Source organism: Triturus cristatus, chromosome 11 (assembly GCF_964204655.1).
Source record: "Triturus cristatus chromosome 11, aTriCri1.1, whole genome shotgun sequence".
Lineage (NCBI taxonomy): Eukaryota > Metazoa > Chordata > Amphibia > Caudata > Salamandridae > Triturus > Triturus cristatus.
This window is the reverse complement of record NC_140594.1, coordinates 42,680,305-42,704,474: the sequence shown is the minus strand read 5'-3', so window position 1 is coordinate 42,704,474 and position 24,170 is coordinate 42,680,305.

Genomic DNA, 24,170 nt, shown 5'->3' with positions numbered 1-24,170 from the left:
TTCTACGTGCTAGAATGTTTTTATTCTTTGAAAAATCATATCTCCGGTTCCGAACATTGGACTTTTGAAATTTTGGTGGCATTTTAGAGATACAAATATTTCATATTCTAATAAAAGGGTGTGGGATTTTTATTGTGTGTTGTGTCTTACCTATTTACTAAATCAGTGTTTTTAAATGCTTTACACCCTGTCTCCAGTCTCCTAAGTTAAGCCTGCCTGCTCACAGCCAAGCTCCAAGTGTTTGAGCATGGGAATAATTTATTGAGACCTATACTGGACCCTAGTCTGGCTTGGTAGCCTTAATGCAAGTGGTGGGTGCCTACTTACCACTACTAATAACCCACCTTCCAGGGTAGTTGTATGTTTTTTTTTACCGTTCTATGTGCTGCAACCAATGTTGGGTGTTTACTACACTTATGTGCATTATTACACTTCCCTATTGGAGGGACTGAACTGTATATTCCTATCTTGCAGTCACAGACCACACATGGAGCCTCTGCATCATCCGGGGCTCCTCACTCACCATGAGCCTCCAGATCAACATTGTCTCATCATCCTACTTCTACACACTACACCTGCGCTGAAAGATATTCAAGTGGATCCCCACTGAGTCCAGAAAGACGGTCACCCATGCACTCATCCACAGTAGAATCAACTACGGCAATGCACTCTACGCCGGCATCACCCAGAAACTCCTCAAGTAACAGCAGAACATTGAGAATGCCTCCGCCAGACTCATTCTCGAATTAATTTATACTATAACCCTAAATTATACTTCTTGGTACATTGGAATTATTACACAGAATTAATCTCTCGCTCGCACATCTTAAACGTTACTATGTTCACGGTAATGCCATTATGGCTATTCAATTTCTCTCGCTCACACATGTTAATAGTTAATTTGTTCACGGCCACCTTCTTTGCCCTTTTCTTCATTTCATTTTCAGCTCCCAGCACATTATCTTGTTCCCAGTTTAGCCTGCGGACCGCTCAGTGCCCTCATACATTTATACACACAATCTATTTTACTACTCTACAGTAGCCATACCAGACGCTACGCTTTACTCTTTTCCTTTTGCTCCCGTTCCCTCCACAGATTGTATGTGTACCCAAAAGACTCTTTGGTAAGTATCCACCTTCCAACCATAGTGACACAGGTAATCCTGTCCCCTCATGGATTCATCTTTTTGCATTGTAACAAAATGATTGGGATTACCACACCCATACAATCTACCATTTTAACTGATGTGGCATGGATAATCCCTATATATTCACTTTAAAGGTAAGATAGAAAAACACTTTTTTTCATTACCTGGAGGGGTAGAGAGGATATCAAGTTAGAGTAACTCCTCCTATGATATAATCACTTAATCACTTAAATTACTGTAACGGATCAACCGCAGTTGATATGGGTACACTTCAGTGGGGAGAGATGTGAAGGATCTAAATAGAGTAAATACCTACGTCTTCACCAACAGGTGAGCAAGGAAAAGTCTTCCTTTTTGTTTATTTACCCTCACACACCCTAGTGGTGTCATGCTTCATCATCGGGTCACCCCGACGCCTAAAAGTCGGGGTGGGCTCAACCACAGTATTGGGAGCTCTTGAAAGAAGTTGGTGACCTGGGGGGCTGAATAAATTAAAATACCTCAAACAGATCCCCGGTTTCCCTTTATTCTTGGGTCTGTTTGGGTAACTAAAAAAACAAATGTTGGGTCTTATAAGGAATCTTATGGTCCTAAGACCCTAGTGCCAACATGTTTCAGTCCTGTAATGGCCTTATGGGTCCTGGACTTTCATCAGGGCTAGGTTTTGGCCTCCCTAGGAGACAGGATAAAAGGGGTTTCCCTATCCTGTATGCGATGCAAGGGCAGAGTAGCTGCTCCTTGTAATGATGATTGATAATTTACCAATCATAAATTGTACTCCATCTGTAAAGAAAAGACAGACAACAAAGAAAAACACAAAGACAAAAACAACATACATTTGTATAGTAATGTCATTGTTTCTCTTCAAAACTTTGTCCCACATTGCGTGCTCTGGAACTAATTAATAAACCACTTGTGCCAATTTGTGTCTATGACATAGTGGTAATCAATTGCTTCCAAACTTGTGCCACTCACGTACTTATCATCACATAATACTGTTACGTGACAGATGATTGGTGGGGTGGCAGTGGTACTCAATAAACTGATCTTAATTTATGTCAGTATGTCTATGCATTTACTAGTAACACACTCCATGCTTCACATTCACTCCACATTCGTACCGTGTTTGTGAAAAGAATAGCGGTAATCGTAATCTTGTTGTATTTATCATTATCCCTCCTGATTCTGTGCATTAAAAACAATAAACAAAAAAGATAACAATCCCTTACCCAATTCTTGAATGGTTTCTGTGTCTCAGGGGACCGTAAAGCATCTAGGGGTAGCTTTATAGTCAAACCCTAAAATCGTGACCCCAGAAGGTTAAGGGAAATGTAAATAAATATGGTGAGTGGTTTTCTCTAACCACAATGGATCGAATCCCTCGTATTCCCCATTTAGAGGAACGAAGGATAAAAGTGTTGGCGATCGGATTGGAAATTGCCAGTCTATAACTTACTTCATCAAAAGTCCTGCCCCGCGTGCACACCTACTTGGCTCCGGTCCCCGGCTTTCGCGTTTGTAAAGCGAAGGGACCGTGTTTTAGTACCCGTGAGTTGTCATAGGAACAAATCGGTAGGCGGCCCTGGGCGCGGATTCAAGTACGTAATGACGTTAATTACGTGCCCGGAACCATGGGGCTTGTAGTTCTGTATTATATTTGGTGAAAAACACGGAGATTTAAGTCTTTTTACACGACCTAAAAATCTCTTATTGCCATTATGATTGGATAAAAATGCAATGTAAGAGCAATATATGCAGACTGTTGTTTTAGACATGTTGTTTCGTTATCGGCGTTTGACGTTGTTAGAATTACGTAATTACGTCTAAAAACGTGCCGGGAAACAAGGGAGTTGTAGTTCCTTGTAGTCATCATAAACACTGCGGACAAGTATATATCATCTGGACCATTCTCCGAAATGTATTGCCTCCGTGACACAAGGCACAAAGATAAAAATAAAAATAAAAGTGAGATAAAATAACGTGTTGTACAACAGTGCTATGACACCACAGTTGAAGCCCACACAGTATGCCTGCTTCTTCGATCGGTGATGCGTGTGTGTCAATTTGAGTTTGTTAGTTTTATTTTAAATTTACAACAAGAAACCCCAGTAACCGCAACCAATTGTGTCGGTATAGGCTCATAGCGTAGGTAAACATTTGTGGGGATCTCAAATAAAGATAGAAATGGAAGCAATACCCCAACATACTTGAACGCTGATTATTGGGGAATTTCAACACCCAAATGAAAGCGAACCTGTTGGTGGAATACCAATAGTAATGCATATGTTTTATTCGTATTTAGCTCCTAGTGAGGAATATTCGGGGAGTTTAAATCTGGGTATACTCCGCGTGTTATTTTCGAAAGAACTTCCTTTTTGTAGGAGATGATATACCGGCATCAAAAATATTTTTTATATATATATATAGGGTGTTATATATATATATATATATATATATGTGCCCTTCGATGAAGGTAAGATAAGCTGGACATAGCATAACGTGTACGAATGCTATTATTAGGAATTTGGACCAATGTTCATATGGCCGCCATATAGAAGTCCCTAAGTTGGATAAACAGTTTTAGGGCGCATATTTAATAACCAAAGAACAGAGAGGTGGCCTAGTTGTAAAAGACCCCTTTCCTTCATTTATTTAGTTGGTTCCAGGGTATACAATCATTAAGGCCCCTTTCATGGGTTTTTAATCGGTGGACCCAACGTTGTTCACGCTCTAGGAGTTTGTGTTGGAGGTTATTTACATGTTTGATTTTTTCTATGATGGTCCACTTTATCTCTGTGTCTTTGTGTTTTTTCTCATTGTAGTGCGCAGTCAGTTTTGTTGCTGTTATTGCACGTCTTATTGTGCTCCTGTGTTCACTGATGCGTAATTTTACTTTTCGGCTTGTCATACCAATATACATTAGATCGCACGGGCACTTGATCATATAGATCACTGCTTCAGAATTACAGTTGGTGTGAGTTCTCTGTTCCCATGGAGAGTGTAATCCCAGATTTATTACTTTGGTGTGTTCTGTGAATGGACATGCTACACATGTGCCACATGGGTAGTGTCCCGTAACCTGAGGTGTACTCCAGAGGGTTGATTGACTGGTAATTTTCGGTGTATATGTGTCAGTATGTACCAGTAAATCTCGTAGACTTGTGTTCCTTTTGAATGAGAACATAGGTTTCTCAAACGTTATTGTATTCGATGTCAGGATGGTCCATTTTTTGTTTATTATCTTCTTTAGGTCATTAGAAGATGTGTTATATGTTGTAACACATATCAATTGGTCAGAGTGTTTCTTTTCATGGGTCTCTAACAGTGCCTCTCTTGGTGTATTGCGGGCTCTCTTGTTTGCTCTATCTATGATCTTTCTCGGGTACATTTTTTGTTTAAGTTTGTTAGTGAGGATGGTCGCTTCCTTTTTGTATGTTTCCAGATCAGTACAGTTTCTGCGAACCCTTAAAAATTGGCCTACCGGTAGATTCTCCCTTAATGAGCGTGGATGTGCGCTGTCGAACCTGAGTAGGCTGTTTTTATCCGTAGCTTTGGTAAACAAAGAGTTCTTGAGGGTACCTTCACTAGCTGTGAAGACTACGTCTAGAAAGCATATTCTTTCTTTATTCATAGTCATAGTGAAATGTAGATGGGGATTTAAACTATTGATCCATGTCTTGAATGTTTCCAGACCAGTGGTATCTCCTTCCCAAATCAGAAATACGTCGTCAATATATCTATACCAACAACGTATGTTGGCAGACAACGGGTTATGTGTTTTTATATGTTGGTCTTCAAAATGTCCCACATATAGACAGGCCAGGCTCGGGGCGAATGTACTGCCCATCGAAGTGCCGTGAGTTTGTAGATATATCTGATTTTCAAACTTAAAAAAGTTTTCAGTGAGTGCTAGATGGATAAGGGTGGTAATCCATTCAATTGGCGCTGCCCATGGCCATTCTTCCTTTCTGAGGATCTCTTCAACTACCCTGATGCTCTCAGTCTGAGGGATGTTTGTATATAGTGCCTCAACGTCAAGGCTGACCAGGATGTTCTTATCTGGATTATATTGTATCCCATCCAGTCGGTTGAAAAGGTGCTTGGTGTCCTGTACATAAGATTTAATCTTCGTTACAAGAGGTCGTAGGAACCAATCTGTGTACTTGGATAAAGGTTCGAGAATGGACCCTATCCCAGAGACAATCGGTCTTCCTGGCGGCGGTATTTTCCCTTTGTGTATTTTCGGGATTGTGTAAAAAAGAGGTGTTCTTGGATCCTCCTGATTCAAGAAGTCATGTTCCTTTTTTGTGATCCAATCCCTATCTAGTGCATTCGCGGTCAACGTGGAGATCGTTGTTTTGATCCGTTGTGTAGGGTCTCGATTGATCTTTTTGTAGTACTTAGTATCTGCCAGTAGGTTCATACATGCAGTCCTGTAGGCACTAGTACTTTGGATAACCGTGGCCCCTCCTTTATCCGCCGGTTTTATAATTAGATCAGTTCTGGACTGAAGGGAGGTTAAGGCTTCTCGTTCCTTCTTGCTCAGATTGTTGAATGTGTTTCTCCTGACTTGTAATAATTCTACCTCTTTCGTTACAGCTTCTTCAAAGGCGAGTACCTCTGGGGGCATCATGTTGGTAGGGGGGTAAAAGGTTGATTTGCACCGTAGATCCGTGTGTGTTTCGTCCAGATGTGGGTCCTCTTTGTCCTTGAAGAATGTTTTCAAGCGAATCTTCCGGAAGAAGTCTCCCAACTCACATCGTAATCGGAATTTGTCCAAATGTGACGTGGGTACAAACCCTAGTCCTTTTTCCAGCACTGTTTCTTCATCTGTAGTGAGAATGATGTCCGTCAAATTCACCACTAGTCTCTCATGCTGCTCGTTCCCGGTTGTTGGTCCCTGGTGTTGCTCCGTGTGTTCATGGTGCTCCGATCTTCTTCCCATTGCACTCTTTTGTTCCCTCTTCTTCCACGTCTGCCTCTCCTGCCGCCCTGTCCTAAAAAACGTTGGTTGTAGTCGGGCTGATAGTAGGGACCCATAGGGAATTGGGTCGGGCCTTGGAATGGGATTGGTCCAAATGGGGCGGGCCATTGGTACATCTGCTGGTGTCCATATCTCTGGTTGTAGTTGCCTCTCCGTGGTCTTCTGCCCCTGCCTCGCCTGCTCTTATTTGATCCGTCACTAGACCAGTTGTCATAGTCAGAATCCGATGATACCGTCTGTTCACTATATACAGATCCTGAGTCCGAATTTTCTTGACCTTTATAGTCGTCTCGGATGTAAGGATAGACCTTTTCATGACTGAACTTTTTTAGGTCTTTCTGTAGTTTGTTGATTTTACTTTGCATGAGATAATCTTTATGTTCACTTATCTCCTTATTCATTTCCTCAAGTTTTTTCTTATATAGGGAAAGTTTTATCTCTGTCGCAAGTGAATCCTCACTTATTTTAATTTTGATCAAAAGAGCATCTGCTAAACGTTTAGCTGTATTGATGATTAAAATGAGCCAATCGCGCGAGCATCTCCACGCAATTAAGGACCATTCTTTTTTAAATTGGGGGTCTTCGAGAAAGATCCTAGGTGCATTGGTGACAAGTAATCCTGTTGGTGCTGTATTGCCTCTTAGGTACTCTGTCATGATGGCTCCATGTAACAAGATTTTCATTTGGTTACGTTTTAATTCCTTCAGCTCATCCCAGTTCTGAGCTTGGGACAGGTTCTGACTGATGTTCGTGTCCGGTAATAGTGATGGTCCTGCTAGAATGGCAGATGCTATATCGTCTGAGTAGCCAATACCCAGTTGTTCTGCCATATTTATATAATTGGATGATTTACTATATCTTTAGTGTATTGTTAAAAGGAGGGAGAGAGTCTTGTTACTCTTAGTTAGGCACGTGAATTGAGTGTGAGTGCAAATGAGGGTTATTAGAAAAACATACAGTGGCTTATGTTACAGCTAGTTTCTGTTGATACACCCTGCAGCTGTGCGCTGCGCTAGTAATATATTCACTTTAAAGGTAAGATAGAAAAACACTTTTTTTCATTACCTGGAGGGGTAGAGAGGATATCAAGTTAGAGTAACTCCTCCTATGATATAATCACTTAATCACTTAAATTACTCTAACGGATCAACCGCAGTTGATATGGGTACACTTCAGTGGGGAGAGATGTGAAGGATCTAAATAGAGTAAATACCTACGTCTTCACCAATAATCCCTAACCTTGGGGCACGCTAGCTATTGAAAACTATTACTTATCAATATCCTTTGGGGGTTTTCCTAAACGAATGTCCTTTTGAACTCTTTAACCTCAATATGAGGATGATTTTTTGGGACCCTTGCATGCCCTGCATGACATCTCTGTTTGCAAAATGTGTATTGTTTACAAGAAATGGCACCTAGTCCGTGAAAACGCTCAATTAATGTTGTTGTGGATTACAAACTACTGTTTATTCTCCTCTTTGTCGACCGTCCCCCGCCCTTATTCTGCCACCTTGGATCCTCTTCTCCTCCTTCGGTTTAAAAAACTTGGCTGTCCTCTGTTTCTCACTCTCCCTCACCGGCACCCCATTTCTACTTTCCTAACTTGTCTACTTTCTTTGTTTCGCCTTTCTCATGATTTCACCTTACTTAATTTTTCTCACACTTGACGGTCTCTTTGTATTGATTTTTACCCTTCATATTTTTATCTATATAACTTGCACTCATTTGTTCTGTACAAATTATGCCTATTGTTTTCCAACCAGCCTTGAGGAAGCCATTGGCCTGCCGTCCAAGAGCGAAACATGTCTTGGCTGTTATTTAGTTACCTCTATTTTCAGCATGAAATAAACTCAGAATATTATAACTCAAAATCGCACTTCGGGTTTTCTTACCCCAGGAACCTACATATATATAAATTAGGCATAAACCTATCTCATGTTAAAACAATCTCATTCTCAACATCCGCAGCCACATCACCAGCTTCCTGAGAGACCACCTCTGGCTCCCGGTCAACAAACAAATCACCTTCAAGCTCCTCACACATGCCGACAAGCCCTACATGATGAGGGACCTGCGTACGTCAACCACTGTCTTGCATTCCACGCACCCACCATGGCATCCGCCCTGCCCGACTGGCCCTGGCTACCGTCCCACATATTCGCAAGATCCCAGCCAGTGGAAGATCCTTCTCCTACCTCGCAGCAAGGACCTGGAACACCCTGCCTCTCCACCGCAGGCAATCACCGTCGCTGCCTTCTTTAAGGAGGGACCTCAAGACCTGGCTCTTCGACTAGCCTCCGGCAGACCAGCACCCCCTCACCCACCCTTAGCACCCTGAGTCCCTTACAGGTGAGTAGTCATGCTTTACAAGCCAGCTGATTGCCTGATTGATTGAGTCACACTTGCACTTTATCTGCCACAGTTAGACTGCTCTGCGTATTTGCACTTTTTAGGACCTCAGCACTTTATCATAGAGTGCACTGTATTTTGTGTTTGTTCTGTTGTTTGCACATTGTAAGGTTCAGTATTTTGCTCTGGAGTGTTTCACACTCTACTTGCTATTCAATCGCAGTAGGTTTCTTGATGGATATGTATATGTAATTTCATAACTTAATACTGAATAATTGAGACAGTACATTGCACTACTGTGGTCATATACATTTTTTTATGAATGTGCCCTTTCTGGGAATGTTTTTATTGTGTTGTAAGGATGATCGTTTTAAGGCTCCATTTCTGCCTTCTTGAGGTGGATCTCAGTTGAGCTCCAAACATAAATCATAAATAATTGACTTGGCGGTCCTCCACCGTGGTATGGTGGTCCTTGGTTCTACGGCACCTGAAGTGCCCACCAGACTGGTCGGGGGCTTGTGCGCCCCCATCTGATGGGATTCAGGCAGGTCAGAGCCCAGGCTGATGTTCTGGGTACCAGTCCCAGTTTCTCTTGATGCTCATCACGGGACAGGTCACAGACCTCGGCTCAAGGCCCTTGTGGTTGAGATGTGCTCTCTTATGGCGGTGGGTGAGCATCCCTGACCGCTGTGTGTACACTGGCCATTACTGTCCAGTTTGGCAGTCCTCCTCCGTGGTATGGTGGTCCTTGGTTCTCCGGCACCGGGTGTGCCCACCAGAATGGTCGGGGGCTGGTGCGCCCCCATCTGAAGGGATACAGGCAGGTCAGAGCCCAGGCTGATGTTCTGGGTACCAGTCCCAGTTTCTCTTGATGCTCATCACAGGTCAGGTCACAGACCTCGGCTCAGTGCCCCTGTGGCTGAAATGTGCTCTCTGGCGATGGGTGAGCATCCCTGACCGCTGTGTGTACACGTGCCATTACTGTCCAGTTTGGCAGTCCTCCTCCGTGGTATGGTGGTCTTTGGTTCTGCGGGACCCGGGGAGCCTGCCAGGTGTGGCGCGCCCCCATCTGACGGGATTCAGGCAGGTCAAAGTCCGGGCTGATGCTCTTTAAGCCGGGTACCATCCTAGAGAGGGATGTTGGACAGTCAGTACACAGCTCCAGTGTCCCATATTCACTCCCCAAGTCCTAAGAGCCATCGCAGGGCAACTCTTCGAAATGCAGCCTGTGGGGAGCTCAGTCCCAGGGAGCGAGGGGTCCAGTTCCCAAACAACAAGGAGTTTGTTTCCAGGATTTAGATGACGAGACCTTCGTGAGCAGGAGGTGTGTAAACAGATATTTCCCAGACATGTTCGCAGGCAGGCTTGCCGTGCGGGTCAGTAGATCTCAGCCCCTGGCGCGAGGCTGCAGCCTGCAGCATTCCATGGCCAAGCAGATGAGGTCATATCCTGGTGCCAGGGCTCTCTGGGGCCACCCCTAGACAGCCCTGGTGGTATGGAAGTCAGCACGCATGCAGCGGCTTCTGTCGCAAACAAACAGAGCGAATGCTTTGGTAGAATCATAAAACCCTCCCCGGACAGCAGCAGCAAAGACGGGCTCCCCGCTTGTGTGTTTGCACCATGCACTAAAGCAGCGGCGTCTAATGTACGCTCAGGGGGGCTGGGTCCATGTCAGATGACGGAATAATAACCGTCTAACATAAATGCACAGAGAGAATCGAAACGGACCTCGTATACATAGCGGTTTCCTGAAATCCTGGCATGGATCAGCCAGCCCTGAAATGGGACCCGCCCTAAAGCTTCCTCCGGAGCTGGGGCGACGCGGCAGAGATGTTCAGTAAATGTGTTTTACGTCAACGGTTTGGACAGGAGAACAAGCGATGGGTGCTCTGCTCTGGGGCACGCGAAACAGCACATCCTTTTGATATATGGCTGACCTCGAGTCCAGGAGAACACGGAATGCCCTGGGGCACGCTACGACAACATCCTTTAGTGGTGTTTTAGTTTAACGTCAAGGGTTTGGACAGGAGAACGCTCGATGCTCTTGGTCACGCTAGGACAGCATCCTTTTGACCTTTTGAGTTGTTTTAGTTTAACGTCAAGGGTTTGGACAGGAGAACACTGGGTGCCCTGGGGCACACTAGGACAGCATCCTTTTGACCTATTGAGTTGTTTTAGTTTAACGTCAAGGGTTTGGACAGGAGAACACTGGGTGCCCTGGGGCACACTAGGACAGCATCCTTTTGACCTTTTGTGGTGTTTTAGTTTAACTCAAGGGCTTGGACAGGAGAACACGCGATGCTCTGGGGCACGCTAGGACAGCATCCTTTTGACCTTTTGTGGTGTTTTAGTTTAACTCAAGGGCTTGGACAGGAGAACACGCGATGCTCTGGGGCACGCTAGAACAGCATCCTTTTGATGTCTGGCTGCCCTCGAGTCCCGGTCTGGGAGAACCGTGTTACCGCCTCGACGTGTGAGTCTAACACCAGAGATGGGGTCAGCAAGGGGTCTCTGGAGTTACGTCACGTGGCTGATCATGAATGAACCCCCTCAGAGGCCTTGTCAGCGCACACACTACTCGCGCCTCACTGCGCATCTGAGCTGTTTCCGCCTGAGGCGGCTGTCACGAGCTGTATGGTAATTACAGACACAACAGGCGTGTGAGGCCAACGCAAGGAAGTGGGGGCGCTGCTATGTGTGGGAGGGAGTGTGGGGGGGGGGGGGGAGCTGCCGAGAAGCTGCCAGTCACGGACGGCGCACCCTCCGAAACCCATTTACAACGAAGTCGAACGCTCCAGAGACTGACTACCTGAGGATGCATGGACGAGGGTGGGGGGATGGGGGGGGGGGGGGCAGGAGGGACAGTGTGGTGGTTCTGTGGAGGAGGGAGGGAGGAAGGGAGTGTGTTTATCAACAGGGCCTGCCAGCACAATCAAATGTCAAAAATATCAGGGCACTTAAGACAGCAGATAGCTGTGCTTGTTCATGTATGTTCTTAATTGACCGTGTAATTGCAGTGTTTTTCTTTGATCTATTTTTATTGTTGGAAGACCTTTTTTACTGCTGATTTGTGTGTTTGCTCTAGCCTGTAGTAAAGACTACTCTGTTTTGCTCTTTCATTTGTTATTTTAGTTTGCTTTTAAAATAATACGACTTTTTGAGACCCTTTTTAGGTCTCGCTGAGTCAGCGTGCATGCGCTGCTCGGAGAGACATTTTCTATGTGAGTTTTCAAAGTGCTGCTGGCTGGCCTAGTGCTTGCGTGCACGTGAGCGTGCACGCGCGCAGCCGCCAGCTTTCAGCCCCGCACCGCATCGCACCCAACTGCCAGCCTACTTTTGCCATCACGTGCGCGCACCACTTGTGCGGCACGTGCGCTTGCTCTACTTGCTGTTGACTTGGGACTTAAACAATTGTAACTGTGTTGCAGATGGCCCCTCTTACAGTATGTTAAGACTCCGTGCATAGTTGACGTCATTGGAGCCTTTGAGCAGGTGTGCACGCGCTGAGTCACGGGGGCTCTGAGATGGCATTCGTAGTGCTCTCCGACCTCTTCGTTGGTGTTCACGTGCTCACACTGATATACATTGCAATGAGCGCTATTGTTTAAAACGTGTAGGTAAGATACAACTCCTAAAAAGTACATCGTTGCTTGGAGTCTGCTGTGCTTATTGACACTTATAAACAATGCTGTCGTTTTCACGTTCCTTTAGCAGCGGTGCTGCGGTTAAAATATAACTACATAATGGGGCGTGGCTTGCGCGCCGCTGCGTGATGGCGGTTTGTGCTTGAGCTCTGCGCTGGAGCAGGAGTCAACGGAGGTTTAGCTGTCACCTCGGTTTGCCCTGGTATTTTCTGAAGTGGGCCTTTTGGATATGAAGCTGCCAAGCTTGCCATGAGAGACTATTTCTGAACTTTGTGGATACCGGTGACCATATTTCGGGCATTTTTAGGTGGCGCTCGGCGTTTTCGCGAGCGGCCACCATTTTGTTTTTCCTCAAGAGAGACATGTTTTTTCTCCTCAACTCGACGCTGTCACTGCTAAGGATTTGCCAGGAATGAGGATGGACAAGAACTGGTGAAGTTGTTCACATTTCCTACGTTTATATTGTTCTTTTTATTCCTCTTGCTGCTTTTGCTGCCTATTATGACCATATTGTGTGGTTTTCGGCTGTTATACCTCTAGTCAGAGCGCCGCCATTGCCCTCTTATGAGGTCTTTTTGATCATTATTTCTTTGCTTCATGGCTGTTTCTGGATGTTGGAAGGTGCTTTTTTGTTATCTGCAGGACTTGATATTTTTGTGAGGTGGTCCCTCTCCTTGCCCTGGGAGACGCTATTATTATTGCCCTTTGATGTGAGCGCGCTTTCCATTTTTGCGCGTTTCCTTTCTCTTTGCTCCTGCTAAGGTGGTGTGCTCTATGGCTGCGAATATGGGCCCGTCACCAAATGCTAAAGACGCTAAAGACTCTAAAGCGTCTCTTAAAAGGTCCAAACAGATATCCCCTACACCTGAATCTGCGCAAAAGGACCCTGGTGCCACTCTTGAGTCTATCCTGACGCGCCTTAATGAGGTCTATGAAATTGCGCAATCTACCAAGACTAACACAGATTTATTGCAAGTTGAGGTGTTAGCCATCAGGAATGATTTCAAGGCCCTTTCCCTTCGTGTTTCGGACACAGAAGCACGTATTAGTGGTGCAGAGGACTCCATGCAAAAGCAATCTAGATCTCTCTCACAGTTAGAGCGCTCAATGGCAGCATTGCGGAAAGACCTTACTGAGCAGGAGGATCGTAACCGCAGGTCTAATCTGCGCATTTTTGGTCTTCCGGAGGATGTTGAGAAAGATGCATCTTCTATGATTGATTTCCTCTATCAATGGATTCCTTCCACACTGCAAATTTCTTTCCAAAGGGATTTTGAACTGGAACGTGCACACCGTGTTCCCACATTTCGCTCTAAATCTGCTACGCAACCTAGAGCGATAATTTTCAAGCCATTGCGCCATCAACATACAGAGCAAATTCTGGCTCACATGCGGAAGGTTAGGGTTGTCTCTTGGAATGGCCATCGCATTTCAATTTCTCAAGACTTTGCCAGAGACACGGTCATTAGGAGAAAGGGCTTTCTTAATCTTCGGAAGCGGTTAGCCGAGACCCTTCAAAATTCCGCATTACTTTCAAAGGGCGCTCCAGAATCTTCGATGAACCTGCTGATTTGGCTTCGTTTCTGGATAATCAGTTGGAGTCGCAGATGGATCTTCAAATGGAGGCCTCGCTTGTTCCTGGCTCCTCTGGCACCTGAGACGTTTATACATACTGCAATGTTCTTTTTGTCTTTGCCAGGTCTATTAGGTTCACTCTCCGTTAGATCTGCGTGATGGTCCTATTGTCCATTGTTCTGGAAGTGCTGTTGTGGTCTTATGTTTTTCCCTTCCCATCGATATAGTGTTGGGGTCTTTTATGGTCGTTAGTCCTTCTGCGCGATTTGTCCAATATTTAGTGGTAATGTTTCTTGATGGTTTTTATCCCACTTATGTACACTTGTTGTCTTTTCTACTCTTTTCATCCCCAATTTGTCCTTCTATATTGGTCCGGGTCAGTTTTTCTTCGCCCATTGTAGGGCTTCTTAATTTTCTTATATTTGTATGTGTGTTTTGGTCTTTTCTTTTTTCGTTTGTGGTCCCTTTGTCTGATTTTCGTCTTTGGTTGTTTCGTATATCTGGAGTACGCCAGTGTTTATTGGTGTTTTTGATATATTGATTGACTATGTATTTGATTCATAGCATGTTTTTAGATAATTATTAATTGCTGTTATTAAGGATGACCTTTCTTCTCTGTATAATTCGTGGTTATATCTTTCTTAATGTTATATCTTTGATCGCTTTGTGTCAATATTATTATTAATTGTCTTCTTCCACTAGATTAGAGTTCTATTGCTGTATTGTGTCTGTTGGGCTTATGCTTCTTTATCTTCATGCTCATATATTTACGATGTTCACGCTTCTTTTAGTACATTAAGTGCTTCGGATTCTATGTATCAGTGGTCAGTTATTTATAAGCTTATTTATAGAATTTACATATTTATATATAATCTCATTTCGCTTATTTATTCGCCGTAGAGCTTCATTGACTGTTATACTTATCTTTACTACATTCCGTTCCCTACTATGTTTCACTTCTCTCTTTTTTCTTTTTCTCTTCATAAATGTATCATAATTGACCCATATAATATTTTTTGTAATGTATTTCTTTCTCTTTATTCTTTTCTGCTCTTGATGGTGTCTACTCTGGTTTGGCTACAACTATAGTTCGTTAGTTTTTGTTTCATTTTTCACTAGTTCTTAGTGAATTGAAGTTTTAGATTACTGTTATGAGTTTCTGTTCATATCCTTTAGATGGCTCTTCTTTTTATTTCCATATAATCAGCTATGTATTGGTCTGGGGTTAGATATGCTGATGGGTTTTATTCCTCCTGTTGCTTTCCTTGCTCTTTTTCCCATGTTCCCCCTGATATGAACTTGGTCTCTTTTAGACCTTCCTTTTGGACTCTTATCTCTTTTTCTTTGTCTATTTTCTTGCTTTCTTTTTCCTGTTCTTTCTCCCTTTCTTTTCGGATTTCCTCCGTGGATTCTCCTTGTTTTGTGTGGTGGTCTAGTGTTTGGGGGCGTGCCTTTTGGGACGCTGTACTTCATATGTCATACATGCAATATCCTTTTTCTCTGTTGCTAGCGCTATGTCTGGTCTGATTATTCTCTCCCTTAATGTTAAAGGATTAAATCACCCAGTTAAGAGGTCCAAAATTTTGGATTACTGCAAATCCCTTTCTTCGGATCTAGTCCTTTTTCAGGAGACAAAGGTCTCTGTCAAGGAGGCGTCATTTCTGAAGAAAGAATGGGTTTCTGATGTTGCGTGTTCAGATGCTTGTGGTAAACGTAATGGGGTAATTACTTTAGTTTCTAAACATTCTGGATTATCTATCATTTCCTCTGAGCAGGATACAGAGGGTCGTTGGTTACTATCTAAGATATATGATGGCAATGCGGTTCTCTTTGTCATGAATATTTATGCCCCTAACAAGGATGATCCGCTCTTTTGGAAAACAATCACCAAAAAGCTAAATAATACTCCTCACTCTGGCAATCTTATTGTAGGGGGAGACTTTAATTTACCAATGGATCCTATTTTGGATAGGAATTCTGCCTTTACCTATCGTCCCCCTCAGGCACATAAACAAATGATTAATATGTGCTCTCTGACCCATCTCCAGGACGTGTGGCGTCTTCATAATCCCACTGGCAGTGATTTCTCCTTTTTCTCTTCCCCCCATTCGTCTTTTTCATGCATTGATTATCTTTTGGTTCACTCCTCTCTTGTTCAATCTTCCTCTTCTCCGCTTATCCATCCTATCCTAGTTTCAGACCATGCTGCGGTGACGTTCACGCTTACGTCTTTTGCCCCTAGAGTAAGGTCTCGATCTTGGAGACTAAATACAGAAATCTTACATGATGATTCCCTGACTCGAGAGTTTTCTAATGATATTGAGACGTTTTTCCGTGAAAATGTTGGCTCAGTTAGCTCCCCTGTGGTCCTCTGGGATTCTTTTAAATGCACTTTCCGTGGACAGGTCATTCAGTGTATGTCAAGGAGGAATGCTGCCATTAAAAAGGAACTCACGGACTTAGCAGAGGAGATTAAACGTCAGGAATCTCTTTTTCGCAATTCTAAGAATAAGTCATATTTACAATCTATTAAAAATTTAAAATACACGTACAATACCATAGTTACTAAGAGAGCGCATATTGGCCTGCAGGCTCAAAAATCTAAGAAGTTGCTGTTAAAAAATCGTGCGGGCAAGATTCTTGCAGCTACATTAAAGTTCCAGGAATCGTCTTATAAATCTTCCCAAATCTCTTCTATCACTGATCAACTTGGTACGAAAAAATTCCAGACTGCAGAGATTCTTGAGGTCTTTCGCGATTTTTATAATAATCTATATACCCCTTCTACTCAGGCTTCTTTTGAACGGTGTCAGGAATTCCTTAAGACGGTTCCTTTGAAAACTGTATCGGAGGAAGATAATAATTCTTTGAATTGCCCGATTACCTCTGAGGAGATCATTTCCGCGATTAAAGCCACTCGTTCTGGTAAGGCTCCGGGTCCTGATGGGTTTCCTATTTTGTTTTATAAGACCTTTCTCTCCGTGCTCGTTCCGAAACTTCAATTGGTTTTTGACGCTTTTATTAAGGATGGCTCAGTGTCTGGCTCTGCTGCGGATGCTACTATTGTAGTAATCCCGAAAGAAGGGAAAGATCATTCAGACCCCAAAAATGTTCGCCCTATTTCCCTTCTTAACATGGAAGCTAAGATTTTTGCTAAAATTCTAGCCAGACGCTTAGAATCCTTTATTCCTCAATTGGTTCATCCTTCCCAAACAGGCTTTGTGAAGGGTCGTCTTGCACGTGATAATATCCGTACTTTCTGTCACATTCTCGGTGCCGCCAAGCGTTCCAATCTTCCGGCGGCGGCCTTGGCCCTTGACGCTGAGAAGGCCTTTGACAAGGTCTCGTGGCCTTTTCTACGTGCCGTTTTATGTGCGCATAACCTTGGTGATTCCTTTATCCGTATGGTGATGTCTCTGTATTCCCGACCTCGAGCTAACATAAGAGTGAATGGAGCTACGTCGTCCTTTTTTAATCTTTGCCAGGGTACTAGACAAGGTTGCCCTTTGTCCCCTCTTTTATTTTTGCTGTCCATTGTTCCTCTTCTCAGAATGATTGATGCTCATCCAGATATTAGGGGGTTTTCTTTTGGACCTCATCAGCTTAAAACAGCTGCTTATGCTGATGACGTTCTCATTTTTTCAGAAGATGTTGAACGCGCTATCCCTGCTATTTCTGACACAATTTCTCTTTTCTCAGAGGTTTCAGGTTATACCCTGAACAAAGATAAGACAGAGATGTTCACCTTGAATGCCTACTGTTTCTCCTCTCATATGGGGTCGGCGGGTTTTAAGTGGCAATCTAAGCAATTAAAATACTTGGGTATTTATTTTTGTTCCACTCTTTATGCTACGGTCACTTATAATGAATCTCAAACTATTCTTAAGGTGCGTCGTCTTCTAGAGAATTGGTCCCCGAAAATTTTTTCTTGGTGGGGCCGACTCCAAACTCTTAAAATGATGATAACACCTATTATTAATTTTGCTTCCTCTATGCTTCCAGTTCAGCTCTCTGATGCCTTCTTTCATGAACTTGATTTAATTACTTCCAAATTCTTATGGAATGACAAAAGGGCTAGAATTGCCTATAAATTCTTGAGGAAATCCTATGATATGGGAGGTTGTAATCTTCCTGATTGGGGGAAATATCAGTCTGCTTTTTTGGCCTCCCAGGGGGCGCTCTGGTTTTCCTCTCCCTCTATGCATGTTCCGGCTTGGTTGCTAATAGAACAGGAATTGGCCTCTCCTCTTCCGACTGCCTCTTTCTTAACCGCAAATACCCTTTCTATTCCATTCTCTAGATCTATTATTCTAGACACTATTGCTGCGGTTCGCAAGGTTGATAAGAGAGTGGCGATTCCATTACATAAAACTAGATGGTCTTCTATTTGGCGGAATTCCAAAATTAAAATTACTATTGATCCAGCTTTGGTGTCTTATTGGTCGGGGAAAGGTATCTCACTTGTTAAACATTTATATGACTCCAACAATGATCCTCTCCCTTACTCTTCCCTGGCTCAACATTTCTCTTTATCTAATGTAGATTTTTATACCTTTCTTAAGATAAAGGTAGCACTTGCTAAAGTACACCTTCATCCTTCTTCCCCTACGATAACGCTCTTTCAATTATGGATTAAGTCTGGTCATGTTGCATCTAGGATTTATAAATTTTTGTCGTCCCCGACACTTCCTTCTCAAACTGTTACACAGCAAAAACGGCTTCATCATTTTGAGCATGGTGTTACCGATCATATTTCTCCAGACACTTGGCAGGATATTGGTAGGCTCTCTCTTCGTAATAAAATTGCCCCCTCTTTAATGCAGTCTAAGTTTTTCTCTATTAATCTTCTTCATTGGACTCCCACTCGTTTACATTCGTTAAATCTTAAGGAAGATAATTTATGTTGGAGTTGTGGTCTTGCACCAGGCGATTTCCAACATATGTTCTTTGACTGTCCTCTTCTCCAACCCTTTTGGGGTTTAATTCATAAACACCTCATGCTTATCTTTAATATCAAGTTTCAACTTTCATTTCCATTAATTCTTTTAGGCCCACTGGCGGCCTCGGTCCCATTGCCTTTAGACTCCATGGAATTACAATTGTTGGACCTTCTACTAACCATTGCAGTCAAAGTAATTCTCATGGAGTGGAAATCTTTTTCTTCAATCTCTTACCATACTTGGTGGGCATGGGTTTCTTTTCTACGTAGTGCTCATACTTCAGTTGATCATGCTCATCTTTCTCCGTCTATATCTTCTGGTGTGTGGTTGATGCTAGATACGTACATGCAACTGGCCTCAGAGGGGTTGGTAGATCAATATCCTTTTGATTTGTCTAATTAATGTTGTCTTGGGTGTTCGGTGAATCCTTTGGAAATCCCTCTTTTCTCTCTCCCTTTGTCTTATCTTTCCTCTTCTCTTTCCTGTCTCTTTTCCATCTTTGCTTTTTCCTTTTCTTTCCTTCTATCCCCAAATTAATAACTGATGATGATACGTTTGATAGCTACTTCTACCGGCTCTGCATTGCTTCCTCCTTAATTAACGTGTCTCCGATACTTGCATAATAATGAATTTTAAGATGTTATTTCTATTGGTTACTATCAACATACCATATTGTGTTTTCCAGCTGTTATCAATTGTATCATTCTTGCCTGTACACTATGATTGCATCTAATCTTTTAAAAAATAAATTCTTTTGAAATCAAAAAATAAAAATAAATGAAACAGGAAAAAAAAAATATATAACTACATAAATAACACTGTTTAAAAGAGATGATGTGGCTACAGGAATAATGCAAGGCACCGACCGCCTTTGCATGTGACGTCATATTGTTCTCTGCAGGTGTCAATCCTATTTCCTTTACATTTGTTTTCCTCTTTGGTGTGTAAACAATTAGCTCTCCATGTTCCTGTTCAGTCAAACAGCTCTCTTGAGGTGCTAGGTGCAGTTTTATATTATTGGAGCAAGTTCTGCTTTTGAGGTAATCCGAGGCTTTTTTCCACTGACTGCATTTTGCGGGTTTCGCATCTTGCCTCTTTTACGTTGCCTGTTGTAAATGACCCTCTCTTATTGATTCTATAGGTATTATTGGCAGGTCCTAGTCTTTTAATTAAGTTTCCACTCTTATTTCGCGTATGCATCTTTTGACCCACGCGTTTTGGGGTTTTGTTTTTGAGCTCTACTGTTCTTTGATACCCACTTGGAGCCCATCCTTTCTACTGGTGCAACCAGTACATCTGGTATCTACTGTGCTTTGGCAGTGTAGAGTTTATGAGCATATTGACATCTTTGCTCCTCTCGAAATCGGTTTCCTCTATTACATAATCTTTTATGTCATGTAGTTGAATGCAGGTGTCTGTTTCACTTACGGCCTATAAATGATATATTTGGTTAATGTAATTATGGGTAGTCTATTCCAATAACCTCTTTTTTTGTTTTCAGGGCCTGCCTCAAGAATCTGCAATGCCTGCCCATTGGGGTACCCTGACTGGACTGTATTGGATGTCCTCGCTGGGGGAGCTAGGGTCTCCACAAGCACACTCGAAGGCTCCAAGTTTGAAGGAAGGTGATTCTCGCATCAGATGCAGTATGGCGAGCTTGGAGAGCAGCGTGGACAGTGGTCCAGAGCACATCCGGGAGACTTCCGGCTACTGCGGAAGGTTGGACAGTACTGACTGCGAGATAACCAATAGCAAAGATGATGGAGGGTGTTCTCATTTGCTTTTAAAGTGTCTGACTTGACGAATTTATGTCCTAATAGCCAAATCACACACTTAACATTAAACTTGCCTCTCCTGTCCACCAGTACTTTTGTAGACAATCCAACGTACTGAAGGAAGGGCCGATCATGCCTTTAAGATACACCTGCTATCCAAGTGGGTTTCCAAAATATTTCACTCCATCCACACTGTATGAAACTTATGTAAATGTAGACCGCACCTTTTGAAGCCTCTGCGTTGGTCTGTGAGTGCTCCGATTTCTGAAGTTCGTAGCTGCAGTACATGTCACCACATTATTAACTCAATACACTAAGGAGCTGTAGAGGGTAAGTGCCAAACCGCCCTCCACTCACTAATCAATAAATCAAATAGGGTTAGGCACTAAGGAGGGAAATGATTTCTGCCAGTGTTAAGGCCCCACAGAACTTCGAGACAATACTTATGTGTCTTCTACTACTGGTATTATATCCAGAAAATTGTGGTCCTATTCCCCTCAAACGTTAGAAGCAACAGCAACCCTCCAGCAACCAACACCATCACAAAGAAAAATCATAAGTACTTACAGAAGAGTGAAGGTGAAAAGAGTGAGTGGGCCCCTCACATACGCACCACCAGGGAGGCTGCTAGCCGGTTCTCGCTAGTATGCCCACGTTTCTCATCATCGGATGCCCACTCACAGGAAACAAGAATTTGGAAACCAGTGAGGAGAAAAGAGAGGGAACAGACCCTTAAAGAATGCTGTTTTACTGTTCCCATCAAAAGAAAGAGAAGAAAAAGCAGAAACCCGTGTATTGCAAGGAACAAATGTTCGAAGCAATATTTAAAATTGAGTTAAAGACTCCCGTTATAGTTGCCCTCTTTATTCAAATCGGTGAGCCTACTCAAACTAAAAACACTCAATGTTGTAAACCTTTGTGAAGAAGGCCAACATGTTTCATTGCCACTTAGCTTCGTTCTGGCAAATTCGTCAGGGCAAGGGTTTCAATCACCTCACTGGAAGTATGTTTGTATGTTGCGGGAGGGCTGTTGAAGAATAAAAACCAGAAACAGAATCAAACATGTCCTGTTTCATTGTCAATTGGCATACACCAACCAGCTGTGATTATAGTTACAGATTAATGTACAGTGCTTACTCATGTTACCACACCAATGGAATATTTACCATAGGGAGGCGGAGGGCATTCGTGCCTGCCTCCAAGTACTTATGATTTTTCTTTGTGACGGTGTTGGTTGCTGGAGGGGTGCTGTTGCTTCTAACTTTTGAGGGGAATAGGACCACAATTTTCTGGATATAATACCAGTAGTAGAAGACACATAAGTATTGTCTCGAAGTTCTGTGGGGCCTTAACACTGGCAGAAATCATTTCCCTCCTTAGTGCCTAACCCTATTTGATTTATTGACCACATTATTAACCACAACTCAAACTTAACCTCCGACAGCAGCGCAACTGACACAATTCCCATCATCATCCTCCTGAATCCGCAGATGTCAGCTCAGCTGGGGTGTCTCACTGAGTGAAGCCTCCACCTGCTGTGGGTCCCATCACCATTGTCTTTCTTCTCCGATGTCGCTCTGAGCTTAGCTGAGGGATGCCGCCTCAACTGCTTATTGACGATGAAAGGCTTCATTCCTATGGTTGCCGAGATCCAGCCTGTAAAGAACAGTTTCCTCTGGCCTCGATTCATGGGATCCACTTTCTCCCTGATGCTTCGTCTTGTTGTTCTTTCCTTTTCTGTCATATGGTTGAGTCTGATTATTAGGTAAGACCAACTTCTGATCCATGGGTGGTTAGGACCTTCCATGTTTCAGCTGGTAACAATAATCTACACAGATGGGTTATTCCACCTCACCCAGATGTATCTCCTGTTCACCCTAGTAAGTGATGAACATTATCAGGGTTCTGGACTCAGAATCCATTGGCTCATTCTAGGGCTCTATGCTGTAGGCCAGTACTCTGGTCTCTTTGATGACAGCATCCATCTTCATGTGGATCACTTCCAGGCACGGCAACATCTTTTGCTCCAAAGTTCTTCAGTTTCTTCTCTAGGGTAATGATTCTCACACTCAGTTATCTAATTTGCTCTCCCTTTGGGATTTTCACAGGCCACTGCCACCTCTTTTTCTTTGACACTCTTTCTGCTGTTTCTACGTTCTGGAATCATTAGCTCCTACCTGAGCCTTCAGTTGCTATGTATGTTTGCGTGTTAGTTCTAAGCTATGGACAGTTCTTAGCTGTCTGCTGTTGACGATTTATTGTGGACAACACAGTCAGCCCATTGCTTGCTGCTGGTTGGCTTTCTTGTCAATTGCCCTCCCCCTTAAGCTGCCCCGATCTTTCCATGTTGCTTTCACCTCCCCCAGTGCATCGGTTGCTTATCCCACCCGTCCGTGTCTGGATTTATTTCTATTTTTTATCATCCACAGCCCCCTCCCAAATCTCCTTTATTGCTCTACCGCCTCCCCACCTGCTCCTGCCACTAATGTTGTGACCTTGGAGTTCTTTTTGAAATTTGTTTTTTTTACATTTAAAAAACAACTTTTTGGAGGACATTGTAGCTGCAAATTGTTCCCTGTCTGCTCCTTTGACTCTGGTACTCCGATTTCGATATTTTCTAATTACCCCTTCATGACAGACACTCACCATCATGGAACTGTAAATCAAAAGTTGAAAAAAAAATAACAGTATTGATGCATCGTGAAGCACATATGCACAGGTGTGGTGACACATGAGCACATATATGTCATTGCGCTGCTGAAACTTTTTTCTCCAATGCTGTCCTGCATTCACAAATAAGCGATTTGGACCTTTTTAGGTCTCGCCTACACAGCGCGCAAGCACTGCTTAGGAGATGACCTCTTGAAATCGCTCAGGGCTTTTTGGGAAACTCGTACATGTACTGCACTGTTCCCAATGAACCCTCGTGCATGTGTGGCGTTTGCCTTGTGGAAGCGAGCAGCGGCGCCATCTGTTTGCAATTATCGCGCTCGCTCCCGCAAGGTAAACACTGCGCATCGCTTTAACTTTCGCGGCCGCGCTTGTCTTTCAGCGCTTGTTCGATTTCCTTGTTGCCTGTGGCCACGCGCACTTTCCCGGGTAGGCACGTACCTCGATTCCAAGTACTCAGCCAAAGCCCACGAGGCGCGTGATAACCGTCACATAAAGCACCTGATCGCATGAATCCTTGCACTTACAGGCTGGCATTTAAAAGCGCAATACAGATTTCGGGGTTAATAATTAGCTGCGAAGTGAGCGCTGCGAGGTTAAAAAGTAAACCCAGGCACAAACATCCAGAGAATGTCAAACTTTTCTTTTGTGAAGACTACTTTGTCCATGTATACCCGCTTCTCGCGCATGCGCCCACTTGTCCCATCTGTGGCACGCCAAGTGAGGGAACCTTTGCATAACCAAGTTCACAGAGGTTACTTTGAACTTCACTCTCAGAGCTTGATCAGATTCTGAAGCACCCAAAGAATCAATAAATCAGAGTGACAGTGGGATTTCAGACACCCAGCCACCCATCTCCTTTTAAAGTGCAAGTGAAGCACAATTAAAGATCTGGGGGTGCGTAGTAGGTAGTTATGCAGAGAGTTCACAACTAAAGCAGTTATGTCCCACCTAGTTAAGACGAGAACAAAGTTTTACATCTTCAAAGAGGATGGAGGTGAAAGTGGTGGTTGTCGGGTATGAGACCAAATGGTAGGATGGGTTGTCAGTCAGGCATATACATTGAGCATACTTTCCCGGTGTCC